At 38.4% G+C, this 21,075-nt stretch overlaps 1 long non-coding RNA gene across 4 annotated transcripts in view; it reads right to left on the minus strand.

Annotated features, from left to right (window-relative positions):
• LOC137481146 (uncharacterized) overlaps positions 1-21,075 on the minus strand; it is a 91,785-nt gene that overhangs the window by 32,017 nt on the left and 38,693 nt on the right. For 3 of the 4 annotated variants that reach the window (XR_011003351.1, XR_011003352.1, XR_011003349.1), the window contains one exon: positions 11,860-11,951. This is a non-coding gene — a long non-coding RNA (uncharacterized lncRNA). Of the gene's footprint in view, positions 1-8,212; positions 8,426-11,859; positions 11,952-21,075 lie in introns of those variants that run through there. The other variant, XR_011003350.1, reaches the window with a different exon arrangement.

A 21,075-nucleotide genomic window follows, 5' to 3' on the forward strand; every position in this document is an offset into this window, starting at 1 on the left:
AGGAGACAGAGTAATGCTAAAGCTCGAAGAGTCAAGTCACAGGTTTCCAGGACCAGCAGCTATTACTTCTGGCATCACCTAGAAGCTGTTGTGATAGCAATATATTGCAAATTGCTGCATGAGGACATTACACAGCCCCTCTGGGCTCCATCAGCAAGACCTTGATTTTTTTCAACCTCTGTTACAGAAAGTATTAGATTTGTATCGTGAACAGAAGCACTTTATGAATAACTACATTAATTATCTGAAGAGAAGTTAATCGAAAGGTTACACACTATGCTCTCACTGACATTGTTTAATTTTTGTGTGCAATATGCATACTAAACAAATCTACAGCTCCCACACTGAACAGACAGAAATCCAGGACTCGAAACACAAGATTGCTGAAGTAAGATAATTTCTCATACTTGAGGTTCAGCATCTGTGCATTTTCTGAAATCTTCTATTATTTTTTTAAATTTTTTTCTTAAAGAATCCAGCTATGGAAACACAGTTTGTCAAAGGGCTATTGATCTGTATGTACACCCCTCCTCCCACTTAAATGAGCTGCAAGGGGGAGCTGGGGTGCCTGTTAAACCTAAACCACTTACATCTATTTAAAGGTAGCTTGTGACACGCACTTGAAGAAGGCTGCTCTGCATGTTCCCCGGCCCGCAGCTCCTTGATGCTCCCGGCCATGCTGCAGGAGGCATCCAATCAGAGCGGCTGCCACTGAGGCCAGGGAGGCGGCCGGGAGTTTGATTTTCTATTCCAGCAGCAGTGCAGGGGATGTAAGGAAGCGAGTGTGTACGGCACGAATAATGAGTTGTACTAATTCACAGAAATTCACTTTTTTCCCTGTCACATACTGCTCCTTTTTATATAGACCAAGACTTTGAAAGTTCATTTTTATGTGTCATTTACTTCCCCAGGGTGTAGAGCCTGCTAAAAATATCACCATTTCTTCTCCTCTGATAACAGATTATTTATGCAAAGGCAGAATAATTATTCTTGACATACTGGAAGACTCCCCCTGCTCCCCCCCAACTACCCCCAGCTAAGGTAGTTTTAAATGATACCTTCATGAAATACAGCAAAGGTCAATATTATCAGCTAAAGCTCAACATTGAACATGAGTCTTCCGAACTCAGGATGCTGGAAGGCTTGTTAAAGGAAGAAAATTATTTTGCAGTTGTATAGGACATTTGATGTGAAAGCATGAAGGGAACACAACTGGGACAATGAGGTTTCTGTAACCAGTTACCCCATTCAACCCTGAAGAAAATGAAATAAGATCTGTATGGTGTAGAAATATAGTAGCAATTAAATTAGGCAGAAATATATGTGGGGGAAATCCTGACAACTGGCATCAAGAGGTTAACTCTTCTTTTCTTTTTAATCAGTAACTAGTTCTGTCATCTTTTGGTTCAGTGCAAAATCTCCCCAGAGAAGTGCCTTGATTCTTTGAATGTCCATAAGGCAATTAGGTTTTACATTTTTAAAACTGAAGGGTTTTACAGGATGAGCCAATTTATATGTTTCCATAATAAGAAAAGACTCAGGGCTACTGAAGTATCTATTTCAAAATGGCTTAGGTGGTGCATTATTGAATCCTACAAAGCCAAGGGGCTTCCAGGTCCCAGAGTCTTTAACAGTCATTTTGAAAGAACTACCTGGGCAGAATACAGAACATCTTCATTTTTGGAAACCTGTAAAGCAGCTATTTGCTATATGGAATTCCTTCAACATGGGCAGTACAGAGTACTGTGAAGAGAGGCCCTGGCTTGAACACAGGAACCCAGAGGTGGAAAGGTGTTCCCACAGCACTGGGTGGTTATATTTCTTTGCTCAAGAGCTTTTGTATTGTCTCAATAAATGCTGGTCAAGTCCCAGTCATAAAAAACAATTGGGTGGATATAGCTGTGAGCAAAAATGGGTGATAGCTTTCAAACTGGAATAGTGTAACAGCTCTATCTACCAATTAAAGCCATTCAGTGAACAAATCTGATGATTAACTGGATATGTAATTAAGCCTTTATTATTAGTCTAATTGGATGGTTAGGGGAATTATTAAAGCTGTTAAGATTCTGTATAGCAAGCGGACTGTGCAGTACAGGCAATATGAAATTCAGCTCATTACAAGCAAGGCCAAATGAACATATTTGAGTGGAAATTTGAGACAGCTGCATGCAAGTCTTTCAAAGCAAACCGAAACAAACCTTAAAGTCATGAGTTCAGCTCAGCAGAGATAATGCCCCACTCAAAGATGCATGGCAATATGCCAAGCACAGACCCATTTCCAGGAGGCTAAGGAGAGGGGGGACCTTCTGTTGTGATGCTGGCTAAGGCATCTTCCCTTCCCTCAACTCCCATTCCCTTCATTCCTGACACCAGGATCAGGAGGACATTTTGCAACAGAGGCATCTGACCAGCCATGGAGCTGGAATACAACTCCTGGAGTGTTATGAGGAACAGAAGACTGTTGATTCTGCAAGGAACTTAGTGCTCCAAAATCTGGTCTTGGGAACTTAATAAGAGGGAAGGAATGTGCAGAGCACTGCTTAGCAAAACACTGAGATATCTGTGAGCACTTTGTCTATGTTCCACCTGTCCCAGTCAAAGTCTGCAGTCAGCAGCAGTAACATGCCAAGCTGAGAGTTGGAACCAGGCCTTTCATGTCTCTTACCAACAGCAAAAGTCACTCATCTCACCTATCCTTACCAAAAAAATTAATAACAGACAAACAAATATGGGAATTGCCGGGCTTACCTGGTGACTGAGAAGGCAATTTAAGTAGCAAGAAGGCAAGAGGAATGATGGTTTTTGAAGAGTTATCTCCATTGGCTGGCACAGGTTGTGCCAAGAGAAGCCCCTCAGTCCTGTGTATCAGCAGCCCAAACACACAGCAAAATTCTCAAGACAACAGAGATATAGACACCTCTTCTGCCTTCAATTAACGTCAGTGGAGAACCCCACCACCACACTCCAGTTGCAATCAAACTGTTTTAAAACTGCCAAAAGCAAGATGACACATCATCACAATGCTGTTGCACGCATCCAGAATGTATCTAACTCTCTGTGGAAACCAGTGATAGATCTGATATGCCTGAACACTCTGGATAAGAGAAATCTTGTAAGTGACTGTAAAAATTATACAAAATGTTACAGAACTCCCAGTGTGTGTTTTGAGTCTGATTTAAGTTTTTCTCTTCCCCGGTATGAGCTACACACTATTGCTGCTGTGAACAAATTTCATTCAGGGGTAGTTTCCTCAACTCAAAACCGTATAACAAATTCTATTTTGTGTGACAAAGTCTGGTATGGACCTGGCACCCACCTCCAATTAAATAAACATAAGTGAAGGAAAACAACATATGATTCTATTACTTCAAAAACTTGTTTTCTAGAGTAAAACAAAGAAACTAAAATATATGGTAGCCACAAATAAAGTAGCATAAAGAGCATATGCTAACATTAATAGCTGAAATCTACAGATTCCATTTTATCTATACATGTGAGAGTAGTTTTGTGCTGGTAAAGATCTCTTAAACCAAAATAAAATAGCAATGCATAAATAATTTAAAATAAAAAGGCATGTTAGATTAAAAAAAAAATTTCAATTTCTCTTTGCGATATAGAATTTTATGGCTAAAGATCTTAAAAGAAAATGCCTTCTCTTGTCTGTTACATTACACCACTTTCTACTTTCAGATGTCAAAATGTTCCCTTATTCTGTAGTGTATTATGTCACTGTTTAATTAATAACCAAATAAACTAAAAAAATCATTTCACAATTTGAAATAATTTACTTCATGGATTTAAAAACACCCTAAGAACAAATAATCTAAAGATTTTCTCAAAAACTCCATTGTAATGCAATTTGAGTTTTTGTATTCAATTTGACATAATTAAATCTTCCACTTTGAAACCAGAATCCTGTGATGAAAGAAAATGTGGAAGAAAGGAGTTCATTACAAAAAGGCACTCAGTCACAAAAATATACATTAGAGAACACATATTAGAAAGGACCTTGGAGTAGCTGCAGTTAGAAGAACAAATCAAGAGCATGTTCTTGCAGGACAACATGGATAGAGCATTGTTCAAATGGAAAGAAACCCTTAAATACCTCATACCGCCAACTAAATAACATGACACAAAGTTCTTCAAAGGTATGTTCCTCCTGTTGTCCTCGATAAAACTTGGTGCACACAAAAGAGGTGCAACGACCATACTGCACACAGCCTTGAACGGGGAGAGCTCATCTGGGCCAGATCTCCAGATGTACCTTGCATTACTAGTTTTCCCAGAAAACATTGGAAAAAAATATCTCTTCCAAGTTATTGCAATGTTTCAATTTTATTTATTTTTCCAGTAGTTAAACATTTCATGTTTATAAAATCCTTTGAAGTTTATATAAAATAAGCAATAGACTTGTGTGAAAACCACTGTCACAATGTTAATTATAAGCAGGCACTGAGCTTTTCCACAAACAAAATTGTTTGTAGTTCTTTTAGGCTCTGACAGGAAAATTGTAGGCTGATGAAAACCAGTTGGTAGCTCATAAGCCCTTATTCCAAAAACTGGGTGTGCATATCTGTACTGGTGTGTCTTCACAGACCCCAGTGCCTCTGCCTGCAGCAAACTGCCAAAATTGAACCTTAAACAGCTCAGAGAAAAACACCATCTTGTAGAATGAAAAAAACCAAAGGAAAACCAAACAAACCAACCAATCTCGCTAATATTTACATTTTGGTGGTAATTCATCCTCTCTGGGTTGAGGTGAGTGTTTCTGAGGTCAGCCTTCCAGGGCATTAAAGCAAATAGGAAGACTTACATATATTTTCATAAGTTGCCACATAAACCTCATGAGAAAGAAAAAAAAAAAAAGAAAAATCCAAGACCATTGGAAAAAGAAAATACCACTGGTATAAAGATGGCATTGCGACTTACTGAATTTATTGCAACATCCTTCAAGAAAAAGGTGAATCAAACCTGCTATTTCACTTCTTTCTTCTCCTGGAAGAAAAATGAAGACCTGTCATTCATCAAAGTAGCTACTTTAGTTTAAAGAAAAGTAGACAAAAATCCTACCAAAAATATCCCAAAGCAAGAAACATTTTGAGTGTCATCAGGAGTATTTTCAAAGGATCATCCTCCCCTTTAATACAAAGCACAGACAATACATTTGTTTAACAACAGAAGCCACCCCTTGGCATCCTTGCACAGAAAGGGCTCTGCAGTGCCTGGTTCGAGGACAAGCCCACACTCTCCAAGCTGAGCAAGGGCCCACAGGCATGGACAGCTGCATGCTCCCAGATCCAGAAAGGATTTTACACTGAGCTGCTGTAAGTAGCACCCACACATCATGGACAAGCCTAGGTAAGTTTCTTCTGCCCCTCTATCCAACAGAATATAAGGGACTGAGACTCCTTAGTAAACAACAGGTTAATTAATTCTATCATCCTTATTTGGGAAACAAGGATTTTAAATTCCATTGTGCATATTTTGGCTTAAACCTGATTTGCAATATTACACGCAATCTTTCTGAACTGGAAAATAATTGCATAAAAATAATATCATATCTTCAATGAGTTAATAAAATTTAATTCTCAATAGAGTCTCTAAAAATACATTCAGTGATGCAAATATCCATGGCAAATAAAGCATACAGAAGCAAAATTTCTAAGGCTGTGCAAAATACCAGGCAGGGTACAGGGTCAGCTGAAGAATGTCATTCATTAAAATATATATGTGAAAATTCCTTGTCCCAGAGGCTTCTCATAGCACTTCTAATTTTGTTAAAGTTAAAAGATATTTCCTTCATCTCAAGTTTTGGTAGGAAGCTGTAAATGGAAGCAGTGCCTTAAGAGAAAAAGAAAGAAAATATATTAAATACCTATTTTCATCCATTCATACTAATTCTAATTCATCTTTTTCCACACAGGAGCCTTGGAAAATCCAAGAACAAAGAGTGACATCCTTCCACTGTATATTGTTCTGCTTCACTTCCTATGTATAGGTATGGTCTTTAACTGATTCCAAACCTGCTCCTTTAATTATTCCCAATAAAGCCTAATTTCAAAGTTTTGCTGTAATGCTTTGAGAACTACATAAAATGTCTTTTTCAAGCAACTTGCCTGTATTTGTCTCTTTACACTGCAAGGACAGCACCAGTCATTATTGTCAGATATGCTGGGCTCAAAAATAGAAGTATCTCAAGTACACAAAATAAAGTTATTTCATCAACGCACGCGGTTTCCGATTTTCCGTGAAGTCTGACCCGCACAGTGTGATACAGAAAAAGGCATTAATATTTGAACTCCAAAATGACAAAACGAGACCTGTCTGAATGAAATCCTCTCTTTGGTAACAATGCTTTGAGAGTATAAAGAAACAGGATAGACATTGGGAAATTTTGCTACTTGGTATGCAAGAGCAAGGCATTCCTCAAAAAGCCTTCCTTAAAACCATCAAAAAGTTTAACCAGAGAAAATGTAAATTTTCTTTCTCTGTTAATTTTACCTGCTTGACTAGTGGGCTAGTAGAACTTTTTGTATTTGGAAATCACTACTTGTAGTAATAAAAAAATCATAAATCTTACAGAGCTATGAAAAGGTTGGATGAGACACAATAACCTAACAAGTACCCTGAGGCACTGAAGGTCTGGGACACTGACGAGAGCAGCTTCCAAGATCATACCCTTTATACAGTCCAGTGTCTGTGCAGGACAAATATCAATTCCCAGTGTCTTATTCTTCCCCAAAAAGGATGAGAAAGTGGGTAGTGAAAAAGTAAAATTCCTGAAACAGGAATGCACAATTCTTAAAATAAAATAACACCTTAAAAACTGAAGACAAAATTGATTTTTTTTACAAAAGAACAGAATTACAAAAGAAAAAATGTGAAATATTCATCTACTTTAGCTGTCCCTCATATATATTTAGAGAACTGCTTCCCCCTACACCCATAAAAATAGGTAGCAATCACTGTAGTAAAAGATGAAAATACAACTACTGAAATAAAATTATGTTGTTGAGACACTATTAGACCCATAGAACATTCTTCACATAAGGGAGAAGCTTCTTCAAAAAACACATATGGGTAAATGATGTGCTATAAAAATCCTAGAAGACCATATGTCAATAGTAAATACATCTACACGTAACATTCAGCTTGAGCTTCTATCAGCCAGAGTTTAGAAACAAGGTAATTGAGAACTGTTATGTAGACAATATCATCTATTACTTGGACTGTCCAGAGAAGATCCTTTCAGCTTACAAGAAATTATTGCTGGTATACACCAACATAGGGAGTCTACTCAGAAAAGTGTCAGTGCTCAGGATATCCAAGAGTCTCTCACAAAACTGAAAACAGATGTGGAATTACTAAAAATCCAGATATGCCTTCTAATCCCTAGATTTGTATCTAAAATTGTATCATCATTTGTAAAATGGTGATAAATTAGTGGTCCTTGCCTTAGATAGCTCCTGGGAGTTGTGATCTACATTGGCAAGGCTAGAAAAGCCTCCTGATGTCATGTCTCTGCTGGTAGCTGAAAAATCTCTCCTCACATCCCTAAAATCAAGAACAAAACTAGGCAGCCAGAATAAGACAGAAGAGGGATATGACAATCCAAGTAGTTTGGAGATATTTTGCAGAGGAGAAACTGAAAAACCTTTTCGAAAATAGCACGATTGAATGCTGGTAGTTGTGGAAAGCTAAAGGTAGGGTTTTCTACCATGCCTCTGGTTTGACTATGTCATTCTCATCCCACCCTCTGCATCCAGCAGTCTTCCCAATAATTTTCTTCTCAGGCTGAACTCTGGAAGTAATTGTACTTCACCCTTTCTTTCCAGTGTCTTCACTGATTAAAGCTAGAAAAGTCTCTGCCCTTGTCTCTCTTCCATACAATTTTGCAACCCAATAGCATCTCTTGGCCATTCCTGCAAGAACGTGTCAGTGGAACCTCTGAGGTGAGCACATTATTAATTAGACCAAACCATAATAACCCTCTGGAACACAGTTCAAGAATTTTGGCCAAACCTTTTCAGCTCTTACTTGCTATCTCCTAATTCAAATATTCAGCCAACATGTCAGACACTGAAACAGTCTTTAAGAAAAGATGTGTACTGAAAAGTTTGTGTTCTGCAGTGTGAGGTGAATACTTAGGAGGAGCTGTTGGAATAAATAGCTATAATTCTGGCAACGTGCAAAAGTGTTTCTGCTTTGCTGGCATGGATTTGTAAATCATGCATTTATTGCAGTTGTTACTGACACGTGAAGAGCTCTCAGGATAAACACTTTTGTAGGAGTGTGGGCTTCAAGCCTTTTACTGTGAAAGAAAGACTTGCAAGGTCAACTGTAGAGCAAGGGCAAAACCAGCAGCTCCAGGCAGAGGCATCAAGCTGCAGTATGAGTGGTTCACACGCAGGACTCCAAGGAAACTCTGAAAACAGTGGGTCAAAGGAGAAAAAGGAAGAAGCATTACAACATCAGCTGGGTCATGGTCTTAGTAGCTGAGCAGCAAGAGATACGTGAGGAATGCTGTGAATGAGTGGGGGGAAAAGCCACAACAAAACACAAAAAACAAGCTTTCTGTCAGATCTTGAATATGGTCTCAAACCCATCAGTGGCTTGTGACTGATTTTTAAAGAATGAGTTAAATGTGCTTAGCAACCACAAGCACCAAACACAGCACTGAAAGGTCAAGAAACATAGCATAAAAATAATAATCTAAATGCAAAGGGCAAATTCTCACTTGTGGGTTTTCTGCTGAACAGACCTACTCCTTAAACAAAACAGTTCAAATAAATGTACAGATTAGCCTTGATTGTCCAGTCTCAATTTATTTGAAATTCCAGGATAACCAGGATATATTGCCTTACTTATTCACTGAAACTATTTTTACTAAGAAATCTATTTTCCTTCAAGATTTTAAGAAATATGGTATGCAAAAGCAAAACGAAAGTTGGGGATATCCTCTAGTGTTTAGCAATGATATTACTTAATATTTCTACATAATGATTTCCAGATCTGTGTCAATGTGCTTAGAGAAAGGCAGCGAAGGGCAGAAATATTGTGATGTGAGAAACATGCCCAAGGTGAAAATGGAGAACCCAGGTCTCCTAATTTTAAGTGTGGTGTTGAGTAGATCATGTCTAAGCTGTGCAAGGGAGGACAAAGTCTTCAAATGAGCACAGAACAAGCTGGGTCCAAGCACAAGACAAGAGCAGCACCTTCTCCTCCTGTGTGAGGCAGCACGGTGCCCATGGGGTCAGTGCTGAGCTGGCTCCTCGGTGCTGATTTGGGACTGGATCTGCATGGCACCATGCAGACACAGAATGCTGGGAGCCCTCCCCAGTCTCACTGCATCAAACCACGCTGATGGTCCCCACCTCCTTGCTACCCCACAGAGCCATTGCCTACATTGTTCTCACAGCTACAGCAGTTACTAACCATGGGCACCACTCAAAATATGAAACAACCCCTAAGACCTCCATTTGGAAAACCTAAGCTAAATAGGTTAATTTTTAATAAATTACGAAGTACTTCATTCTTGATGACTTCAACACTCATTAGTTCAGCAACACTTACAGCAGATATTTCAATCCACAGGGAGCTTTACGCCCTGCAAATTCGGGGTTTTTTTAGGTTTTGGTCATCTTCCTCCCTAGCCTTTGAGGTTAAACAGCTTAAGTGAAGTTGTTAATCATCTCCCTTGACGAAGTTAATGAGTACATCACACCCTCATCTGAATCCTACCTATTGGGAAGGAATCCAAAATGGCACTTAATTTAAGGCTGCCAGTGTAAAACTACCAGATTTCAGACTCATGTTAAAGTTCATGTTTTTGTTTATGTACTCAATCTTTGCCTTTTCATGTTCTTACTCAATTTTTGCTGCACAATTATCTGTGCAGATATGAGCTACTTGAATAAATCTGCAAGGCTCCTTCCACATACAGAATTATATTCCTCCAAAACCTCTATCCTTTTCAGGGAGAACTTAATCCATTTATATAATTTATCCTTACTTGTTAATCCAAAAATACCTGACTTCTGGTTACATATTTAGTTGTGAGCTCAGAAAGCAGACAGTTTTTTCACAAGAGTCTGAAAATACTCCAGAAATAATAAATAAACAAATACTTTTTTTTTTTAATTCAGAAACTGCTTAAAGGAATTTAAATTGACATGGAAGTATATAATTAATTTCACTGTATTATTAGGGCTAAATAAAAATTTAAATTGTTTGCATTATAAAGCAGGTATAAAATATGTGCATTAATTAGATATCACAGCAGCTTGATTCTCAATTATAACTTGATAACCATATTAAAATAGGGGGTTTATCACTCAGGTAAACAAAAATCAGTTTTGAAACCATAATCTGTAAACATAAATGCACACAAAGCTGTCTATGGTATGATCCAAATTATTGTTATTTGGGGGGGAGGGCCAGTGAGGATGTTTTCACAGGCAAGACACACATATTGTTTGCTTGCATAAACCTCACATTGTACAGTCATGTCCCTCATATCTGTTATCACATTTCATTTGGTGTCAGGAATAGGTACATACTTGTAACAAACAGATTTGGAAGCCCTGGGGTTTTTTGTTAATTTATAAATCTTGTTACATGAGGTCAGAATTCCTCAAACATATAACGTTCATACAATTAAACATATTCATATGCAGTACTTTGATGACCTGATTAAGTGCCAGAGCTCACATACAAACACAGACACAACCAAAATGAAGATAAGGCAGATTCTTTTGTCAAAGATGTATTTGAGATTAATGGCAAGCTGACAGACTGAATGGGTTCCACTGCACAGAGGCAATTACTGCAGTAGGTAAAGCAAGTGATAAAGATTTATTTAGTACAAGGCTGATATTCATTAATCTCTTAAAACCCCACATTAAGGTTGTTTAAAGTACTGTAGCTCTTCTCTGGAAAGGTCTGTTGAATCTATGACAGAAAAGGCAGACCTGCATAAATGCAGTGCAGGTCTCCACAGACTATGACATTTCTATACCTCCACAGGGAGGCAAGTATTTTAGATTAGTTTGGTTAGCACTGCAGATGCAGCATGCTGATTTACTAAACTCTGATGCAAGTTCCAAAAATAATTAGCTTATCAAAGATCCACTTTCCTTCCTCTCTTTTATTAGTGTGCTAAATATGGCATTGTTGCAAGGAAATAATTTCACAAGTGTTCAAACACTAAGCACAGACTTGTCAAAACTGAATCCTTTTAAAAAAGAGCTCATTTTCAGTGCTCTCTTCTTTTAAAAGATATTCACATTACACAACTATCTAAACAAATGTCATTCAGCTGTGTAACTCCTTACATGCTATTAGGAAAAAAAGGGAATTAGTAAGTGCTTCTGAAAGTCAAGATATTTTATTGATCCAACATCATCAGAGCTAGCAACAAAACAAACAATTAAATGGACACAAGGAACACAAGCTTTTCATGAACCAGCTTTGAGATGCCACATAAGAAACTTGTTGAATGGAGAAGAAGCTAAAATTTTGTACTTCAGTGGTAAATTTTCTTTGTTACCGATATTCATGTAGGAGGGCGTATTTTTTCCCGAGGAAAAAAATATCATTTTGATTTGTCATACATAAAATACTCCCGTTGAAATAGGTTAGTTCCTTCAGTGTGAGAGCAAGAGCTGTTTCTCAATACGTCAGTAAGAAAGAATATTGTTTCAAAAACCACAGTCAAGGTTCCCAGTTACTACTGGTGTGCATATAAATAATCAGCAAGACACCCACTGCCCCTCCTAATTTTTTATCTTCAGAAAGCATATTAAAATGATTTATTTCTAGCCTGCTACTCATAGTGAATGCAAGTCAACCTCTCCTTACCTTGCCAGTGACAGGGATATCAACAGAACCCCAGGTACCAACTCCCTAGTGAACTGTGCCTGGGGCAAAATCAGCTGCAATAATTCCAGCAACTGGAAATAAAAAGGAATGTTAACAGTAGAAGCTAATCCAGCACACATTGAAGTTACATGAACGGCTTACACTATGTAGACAAAAATAAAAATCACCAATGCTAAATGCAAAAATGTATTCTATGAGACCACACAAAAACAGTGAAACATATTTTAATCAACTTCAATTAGAAGGTATTTCAAGCCTGTATTAAAACTTTCTTAAACTAGTAGAATCATGCAGAAATGGAATTATAAAAAACAGATTTGCACATAAAAGGAAAGCAAGTCAGCAGGTGCCATCTTCATTTCAATAGTAACATATTAAACATTTTTGTTACTGTTTTTTGTGGTATTTTTTCAATAATTTTTCATACTGTAGGGTTGCTTAACCCAACTTTGTACAAAAATAGTGGGGTTGGCCCACTGTTTCTCTAGCATTTTTTCACCCACACACTTCCTTAATTCTTCCCTGCTCTCCCTCTCTCTATGTGGCCTCTACAGTTTCGTATCTTCATTGAAATGCCTTCCAGAAAAGCCTTTGTGCTGACAGAGTTGCCTTTTCCAAAAGAGCAAAATTCTCCAGAGACTGGGGTTTCCAGATCTGAATGCTTAATTTCATATTCCAGCCCAGCAAGAGCAAGGATTCAAAAATACTGGATCAGGTGATCAAACTACAAGGGCTAGTTATGTTGAAATATTCCCTTATTTTCCAATGCTGTTTCAATATTAACATCTATCAAAATATTTTGAAGAGCTGTATTAACATTTCATAAGCCTAATATCCAGTCTATGAGTAAATCTACCCACAGAACTCTGTGCCAGTTATTAAATAAAACTAGAAATAAAGACTATTTTTCTCATGGTAAATATCTATTTTCCAAAATAATAATAAAACCCAACAACCTACAACACTTGAATCATAAAACAAGCAAGCCCCACCGAAACACCAACACTTCTGCCCCTCTAAAACCAAATCCAAGATCTCCACACTTTGCCCATCAAAGAGCAGCAAATATTTAGCAACCACTAGTGTCTTTTATCCCAGTTATCATTTGCTTTCCTTTCCTTGCTTATGAGGTAAACAAACTACTTTTTCAATATACAAAATTATAAAAACACAAGAAACAAACAAAAAAAAAAAACCCAAACAAAAAATAAACTTAAATCACTTTGCTCTGAACTTCAGGGAAAAAATATTTTTGCATCAAATACATCATACCAGTGTTACCCCTAAATTTCATTGCAACTTCAGTTTGCATTCAGCCTGAAGTCGTTCTAATAATGATTTTTCCTCAAGTCCTCTATGCTGATTCTCATATTTGAAAGGTGTCTTTATTAGTATCTAGCCCAAAATCTAGAAACCTATTTATCTGGCTGAACCAGGCTTATATAAAGGTCTCTAATAGGCAAAAGATTTCCTCCTCTTTCAGGTAATTAAGTGTTCAAGTATGGAGTATTTCCATAGAAGGAGAACTCAGTCTTTCAGGTCCTCTGCAATTTCAAACTGTCTCCAATAAAATGATCATATAAATGTAATTTCATAAAATAATTTCATACTATGGGATTGTTTGATAACAAAATCTGTTGTCAATAATAATCAACACTTGTAAAATTTTCAGTTGTCATTAACTTCTAACAAGCAATATAAAGCCCATTTTCCTAGGCAGTAAGTTGCACAACTTGTGTCTCTTTCAATACCTGCCTTTTCAATACCAATCACAGCGCCCCTTCATTACTTGAAATATCTTCAATATCATAATTGAGTAAAACTAAAAGCATCAAGGCCAAAGAAAACAAAAATTTTAAAAAAACCAAAAACTTCCCTACTTATTTTTTTTAATACCTAACCAACACCCCAAAAGCATGTATTTTGCCCTTCAATGACGCTTTTAGCATCTGTTATGGACAGATAGAGATGCCAACAAAATTACTTCTTAGCATTGCACCCTCTCGTGACAGGTATTCTCCCCAGCATCTCTGCACTGACGAGTCTGTCCTTGGGAAGCTGTGGGAAGGATCTCCTCTGCTTGAGGGCGGATGGGTTTCATATGTTGAAAGGGATTGCCATGGAATGCACGCTGGTGGTTTGGCTTTGCTCTCTTCAGGGTTGTAAGATACAGGAATGAGACTGGGATGGTGGAATCAGCTGCAGTCCTTGGGCAGCAGCTCCTGAGCTCTCTGGCCATTTCCTCGCCCTGAGCCCTTGTCCCCCGAGCCCAGGGCCCGCTGATGCAGGACAGGAGGCGCACAGCAAGGCCAAAGGGGCTGCACTGCAGCTCCTGTGTGCAGAGCAGTGTTTAAGCTTGGCTGACAAGGAAGAAGGACTCTGGATCTAGGCTATCTGCACACGGGTACAGAGCAAAGAGCAAAACATTGCTTCTTGTCCTGTCGCTGGAGACCAGCAAAAAGAGCCTTGCCCTGAGTTCTTCACACCCTTCCTTGAAGGTACATTGCTAAAATCCCCTGAACTCTCTCCTCTCCAGTCCCCTCAGTCTCAGACTTTCCTCTGGGAATAGGTGGTACAAAGACAATGCCTTAATCATCCTTGTGGCCCTTCACTGGACTCTGTCCAGCAGCTCTGTGTCTCTCTTGCCTTCACTACTGGCTAACACAAGAAGGGGAGAATTCATGATGCTGGAAAAGTTGTTAGAACAATTTAAACCATGGTCATGTTACTCATAAAAGGTGAAATCACCTGTGAATTTATTCATATTCATCAAGAGTGCTTGCCAAACCACAGCACCAGACAATCATTTTTTCTATGTGAACCAAATCATTTACAGAAAAGCTATTTTAAACACTGCTTATAAGAATTTCCAATATTTTCATGTCCCAATACCTCTCAAGTCAAGCTCCCTCAGTGCCCTTAGTCAAATGATATCAGCCTCAGAATGAGAGAAAGATTTTAACAAATACATTTTAGAAATCTCAAAGTGATTAAAGTAGTTTTTCTATGCATAGTAATGAGGTGGTTTTCAGGTTTGCTCTTAAAGGGCTCAAAGCAAGTTTGAAGATGTGATCTCAGAGCTAAAAGTGACATGCTCAGTGGAAAGCTGGTAGTGTCCCCTTTACATTATTATGCAGAAGTCTAATGTTTCTGACAGACTGGATTTTAAAATACCTAGCATTAATCTCATCATTATCACTAAAACAGACCTAGTCTTCAAGCCAAGGTACTCAAGTTAGAAATTTCACTTAGGGAAAGTGGAAAATATTTACTAGAAGGGGGATTTAAATTTTTTGTTATCAAATAAAAATTATTCAATTACAGGCAGAACTAAAGGTTAAGAATAATTCTAAAAAGAACAGCAAAGTCATCTCTCACTAAAGTATTTGAGTGTCATTTTTCCATGTAATTAGCACTATTTTTCTGCTACAAAGGTGTTAAGAATTATTCTAGAGAGTAGTATCACTGTGCAACTGTAAGTAAAATATGCTCAGTCCAAAGATTCAAAGGAATTGCAAAAATTCTGGTTGCTTAGAATGAGCTATACCTTCTTGGTATAATTTTTGGTATCCTATATTTAAAATGGATTTCTTGAAATTGCTGAAAAACTGAAATAAGAAAAACCAAAATAAGAAAAATCTAAAAGTTCCTAAAAAAACAGGGCAACCACAAGCTTTTAGGTCTAGCTGTCAAGGTCAACTGATATCATTACACTTACATGAATGAGCTACAGTAGGGAAATCATGTTAGGAAATATGGGTCAAGTCATCATGCAGTAATAAAGCTGTTACCTCCAGACTCAGTTTTTGAAATATTCTTTAAAATATGTCATGGTTTAGTATTTCTAATATTACAGTCATAATTGAACAATGAAGTATGCCAATGTTTATAAAGGGCCACTTAAATATTTATTTTGCTGTTTTAAAGAAAAAACCCAAACAAACAAAACCAAAAACCCCTCTGCAAAAAAATTTTAACATGCAAGTTCAAATATTTCATCAATTTCAGTACTTTGTCTCTGAGCATGTACAAGCAGAAAAATAGAAAAAAATATATATATACATGAAAGTATAGCATGTTTATGTATACTGAAACATTTAGGGTAAAGAGTTTCTTAAATGTTTGTGTGGGTACAGTGTAGAGCTGGAATGATAAGATCATTACAATAAAAACAAAAGCTCAAACAGACAAAAAGAATAAATCCCATGTAAATAGGAATTACAGTGCCAAATTCAGACAAGGTGGCAAAGTGACATCATCAAGTAGATAGAGCACTAAATCTAGGGCACTCTGTTACTACCATCACACGCTCAGTCTAAAAATTAGGTTGCAACATTCTCAAATGTATATTCTCATTTACAGTTTAGGGAGGCATTTTCAAAGCACTCTGTGTTGGCGTAACTACTCCCACTGAAGTCACAAGGACCTTAACAATTGATTTCTAAGGAAGCAAGGTTAGGCTGAGCCCTTTTGAAATCCCACTGTAAATGATTTACATGGAGAGAATCGGAGCTTCTATGGCATCCTTAGGATTATAAGCACCTCCAAGGGCTTGGAAAAAAATGAATGATTAGATACAATGTGCTCAGTGTACACCGAGTAAGAGCTCACAGAAACCCTTGGACATTCAAACCTGCTTAGCTAAGAGGAAAGCGTGCAGATAAACTACCCCCCATTTTTAATAACTGCTGCTCACATGAGCAAACTGGTAGTTAAAGATTATCAAAAGACAGCTACAGAGGGACAGCCAAGAGCTCTATATGCCATCCCCACAGATCTTCATTCCCTCCTGCCTATTCCCAGCTCAAACACCCTTTGGCCCCCATTGAAAATTCAAGCTTCAGCTTCTTCTGTCCCCTCTCAGCCCTGCGTGGGGTGGACAGAGCAGAACTGCCAGCAGAGGCAGGTCAGGGGACAGGCAAAAATCCCTGGGAGGAGGACAGGACAAAATACACTCATGCACTGTATGGCCTGGCCACAGTGTGGGTTTAACAGGGATGCAGCCCCAGCTCAAATGTACACAAAGATCCTGGATACTCCAAAATTAGGTATCAGAAATGCTGACATCATTTCAGTGAATCACAGCAATTAGCTGAGTAGGTTTACCTGTTTTTTGTATGATTTTATTTTTGTACTTTTGAAGACATGTCAAATGTTAAGATTTTTTAGTTTAGTATGAAAGTATACACAAAATTGGTTTATACGTTGCTCAAATTTAGGCCCTGAAATAGTAGTTTGATCTCTTTTTCAGAAGCTAAATACAATGGAAGCCATTTAAATGAATAATGCATTTTTTTAATGGAACAGAAAAGTAATATAAGTGGGGCATGTTAATTCCCAGGCATGTGAAATTTATTGTCACTTAGGTGCCCACTGGGAATAATTTATGCATCCTCGATTAAGAAAATATTTTTAATTTGAATTTGCATATTTTACTCATTACAACTAACCTTGACACAGTCCTTTTTCGAGGTGCCATGCCCTTAGGTGGGAGTTTACAAAATGTCCATTACCAGGAAGAAATAATGAAACAAAGGTGCACACTTGATTTCTAAGGAGAAAAACTATGTGTGTCTGGACAATAAACACCCTTGGCTTGCTTTGGTGTACTACAATTAGAATTGGGTTAGAATTTATTCTTCCAGCACAAAGTGACAACTTAAAAAAAGAAAATCAGTAAATCATAAGGGTGAAGCAGAGAGAGGAAAAACTGGCAATAAAACTAATCTCTCCATCATCTGCCATTACAATAACATATACACACCAGTGAACAGTTCATGGAAAAGCATTTGGTCTTCACAGCTTTCTTCTGACAGTTCTGACAGCCACTTTCAAAACTCTTGTCTCTAAAACTTTCAGAAGCACTTATATTAATTTAAAAATAAAGGTCTGAAAATGGCCAATGGGTAACAAACACCTGTCCCTTCCCCATCAGGGCTCTGCTCCTCTCCAGGTAAGAACACTGCTGCAAGCTGTCTTCTGGGAAGTAATGACATCCAATTTCAAACATGCAAGGAGGTCCTGCTCATCCACAAGCATTCCTGAATTATCTCACATAGTGGCATCCATACACAGCTTTCTAAAAGAAATTAGCCCTATTTAACCATCACAATAAAAGGAAAAAAAAAAAAAAAAGTAGGAAAAAACTGCCTACTGCCTGGAGATGAAATTCCTGGCCACCTCCAAGTTCACAAGTCCACATTCTAATTTTTTTTACTATGAATTACCTACAGAATGAGTCTGTAATTAAACATCTGCTACATTCTTAGGACTAGATCAAATGCGTTAGCATTTCGCGGGCTCACAGAATAACTGTACTAGACTGAAATGAAGCTCTGCAACTGACATAATTTATGAGACCTTCACTCTCAAGAAAACCTGTCAGTTTAACAGCTTACTTCATGGAGGGCTGCAGATTTCAGAACTCCTTACAACAAGCAAGGCTGAAATGTCATGTAGGTTTCAAATATGATTGAATTCATCTTGATTGCCAGAAGGTGTTGGCAATTGTGTTGGTTACAGGGTGAATGGTAGAACACCATTTAATTTCCAGGCTGCAATCAGACCCATGCTGGTATACTCCAGTGAACACAAGACCCCACCATAGCTGCTACAGATGAGCCTGTCATTTACTGGGTGAGATTACAGGAGTCAGGACTGACTCTCAGCAAATTAACTAGAACCTCACAAATACCTCATGCAATACATTTAAAAACAAAGTTGAAGAGCGTCTTTCAGAGGTGTCTGAGAATTACCTAAAGAGCACACGCTGGCCCTGCTAGGATGCTGTAATTTCATAGCCATAGCGTGACTCAGAAAATCCTGTATTCTCACAATCATAACTTGTGTGAACGGAAGCTGGCCCAAACTTTCTCTTAACCTCCCCATAGGCCACATGTCCCTTTCTGAATTAATTTCATACTAAAGTTCATGAACAGCATAGTGTTTCCCCCAGTGCTGGGTCAGCTGCTCAGATCCCAAAAGGACCTGTGTGGCACAGACTTCTTCTGAGTCTGAGCCTAACTATCCTAGAGTCACAGAATGGTGTGGGTTGGAAAGGACCTCAAAGCTTATCCAGTGCCACCTCCTGCCATGGGCAGAAACACCTTCCACTATCCCAGGGTTCTCCAAGCCCTGTCCAACCTGGCCTTGGACACTGCCAGGGATGGGGCAGCCACAGCATCTCTGGGAATCTGTGCCCAGCCCTCATTGCCCTCATAGGGAAGAATTTCTTCCCAATGTCTAATCTATGCACCTCTATAGTTAGTTTGGCTGGATATATTAAGATCAGAATGGCAAAACCAGGGGTCTTCATTAGAGGCAAACAGCTGCTTCTTTGCAGGACACCTTTCAACTGAAATATGACAGTGGCTTGGGAATACCTCTGCTTGTACTACAGGTTCTCAGTTGCAGTTTTGGAACTAAAAGGCTCTGCAGAGTTAATTAGCTGTTTAGAAGTGGAAGTATGGAGCAAAATGTTCTTTGCTTCTCGTTTACAACAGTAGAGATGGTGTAAAGGCCTTATTTCCTTATTTTTCTGTATGTCTGTATGTCTTATATTGCTGCAGGTCAAAGCTAGCTTTGCTTATCCATAGAATTTTTCAGTTTCCTATAATACATACCTAGCCAGGATTTCTTGGTACATTTGTAATAAATACTTAAAAGGAAGAAATAGATATTAGATGTACTACCAAGCCATTTATAAAGGAAAACAAAGCCAGGTAAAAGCAAGAAAGGAGCTCATATGGGATCGAAGGCATCTCTTCTTTTACCTGACAGGTTCCCCACACTGCAAAAGGGTAATGCTCATATGTCACAGATGCACACCTGAGATGGAAGGGAGTGAAAAAAGTGACTAAAAGAGGGTGTGATAATCAAATACTGTCCTTAAAATGGACGTCCCTAAATAAATGGATATCCCTATAGCTGCTACACATAAAGCCATCCTTAGGAGTGTGGTGCAGAGTTTAAAACAAGCATTTTCTCAATAAAAACTCACATATTACACCACTTCCGCTCTAGGGTGAAGACATGTTCCCCTCTCCCCCAGCATACCTCTTATTGCATGTCCATGTGCTACAAAAATCTGGTATTCTAAAAGGAGAACAATTTCATAAGATCACTGGAAATACCACCAATAGAAGAGTATTGCTGAAAACATATTGTACACATTATTTCATATGAATAACAAAAATCCAGGAATCATGCCTGGTTTTTCACATAAGAGACAGAAAACATAGAGCTTTTGCTGAATCATGGTGCTTGATTCTTAGAAGGCCCTTTTAAGGAGGGACTCTTTCTAAACATGTGCAGCTTAACCTTATTTCTGAAGTTCCACATTTCTCTTTACCACCCTTAGAGTATTAAACAGCTTAACTAGAATCAAAATAAAATGTGCAATATTTTCCACCTCCCTGAAAGACTGAAGGATTCAAAGCACTTTCATTTTTATGTACTCAAAAAAGGAAAATTTGAAATATTTGCTGACACTTACTATTTTCAAGAGATGATTTCCTGAAAAATATATTACATAGAAAGGTAAGTTAATGATGATGAACAAGAACAGAAGTACATTTTGTAAATTTTTTACCAAAAGAAAAAAAAAATTTTGTAAACTGAGCTAAGGAAAGAAGAAAAGAAGCCCACTTTTTGGCTGGAATAAATTTTCTTCACAGCTGGTTTAGTGCTTGTGTTTTGGATTTAGTATGAGAATAATATTGATAACACACTGATGTTTTAGCTGCTGCTAAGTTGTGTTTGCTTCAAAACAAGGAGTTCTCAGTTTCTCGTGCTCTGCCATGGAACAGGTGCACAAAAAGCTGGGAGGGAGCACGTTCAGGACAGGTGACCCAAACTGGCCAAAGGATATTTAGTACCATAGAACGTCATGCCCAGAATATAAATCGGGTGCAGTTGACTGGGAGGGACCAGCCTCCTCTTGCCCCAAGAACTGCTGCAGGCCACAAAGCACCCGTGACTCCCCTCAGGGCCCCCCAGCAGCATTCCCAAAGCGCCCTGCCCAGTGCCTCCATGCCCAGCTCTCCCAGGAGCAGGTCCTGCTCACCAGGAAGAGCTGCGGCACCGGCGCCCTCGCACTCGCCTTGCCCCAGAGCACAGGGGAGCACAGCTCCGAGTCTGCCTGATCGGAGCTGGCAGCCAATTCACCCTCGTAGGAATGATAAAGGAATTATAAAT

This window comes from Anomalospiza imberbis, chromosome 12, assembly GCF_031753505.1.
Source record: "Anomalospiza imberbis isolate Cuckoo-Finch-1a 21T00152 chromosome 12, ASM3175350v1, whole genome shotgun sequence".
In the NCBI taxonomy this organism is placed as follows: Eukaryota; Metazoa; Chordata; class Aves; order Passeriformes; family Viduidae; genus Anomalospiza; species Anomalospiza imberbis.